This window comes from Phyllostomus discolor, chromosome 5, assembly GCF_004126475.2.
Source record: "Phyllostomus discolor isolate MPI-MPIP mPhyDis1 chromosome 5, mPhyDis1.pri.v3, whole genome shotgun sequence".
NCBI classification, from domain to species: Eukaryota; Metazoa; Chordata; class Mammalia; order Chiroptera; family Phyllostomidae; genus Phyllostomus; species Phyllostomus discolor.
The window spans coordinates 92,364,621-92,365,400 of NC_040907.2; positions in this window are offsets into that span (position 1 = coordinate 92,364,621).

Sequence of the window (780 nt, forward strand, 5' to 3'; positions counted from 1 at the left end):
TAAGAAGATTTCAAAGAAGTGGAAATTGTGTCATTTTCTTGACATGCAGATGCGGGGAAAAGGCTCTTGTTTAGTTTCCTCTGGCTTCCCCATTGATTGCTGGGCATGGCTATGAACTCTTTATACATGTGATCACATTTGTGTTGTCATGACTAACCTGTGAAGGGGGTAAAATTGCATATTCTCATTTTTTAAAAAAATTAAGGAAACTTCTTTGAAAGGGTTTATAAATCTGAATCTAAGGACCTTCTCTCCTTAATTCTGGATGGTGCCAAACTAAGATGGATGCTCTCTCCTACCTCTGCAGACATGAGGCTGCTTCCCCCATATCCTCTTTGGGCTAAGCTGAAATAAACTTGACATTCAGCTTTGACCTCTACACAATTTTTGGATGATAACAGGCTGTTAAGTTTTTGGCTTTTTAAGAAAAATAGTCTTTATTCATCAGAGTGCCCCAGTCACTTTGTGGAGTACGTTAGGTGTGTGTTGTAAAAGACTTTATCTAACAGCAGAGAAAATTAAGTCCTGGAAAGAATTTGGCTCAACAGCCATTCATATGCTTTGCTTTATAGCATACCCAGCCAATATGGAGATGGGGGCAGGGCAGGGGCAGGGGTTGTGTGGAAAAAGACAGGGTTAAGCATTTTATTTTTAAGTACTAAATATTTATTGACAGAATATCTCTCCAGGCAGTGTTCACATGCTTAGAACTGACGCTTTTAACTTGGCAGTGCTGTTTAAGCAAACAAACTCAGTCAGCTGAGCACAATGATTAACAGG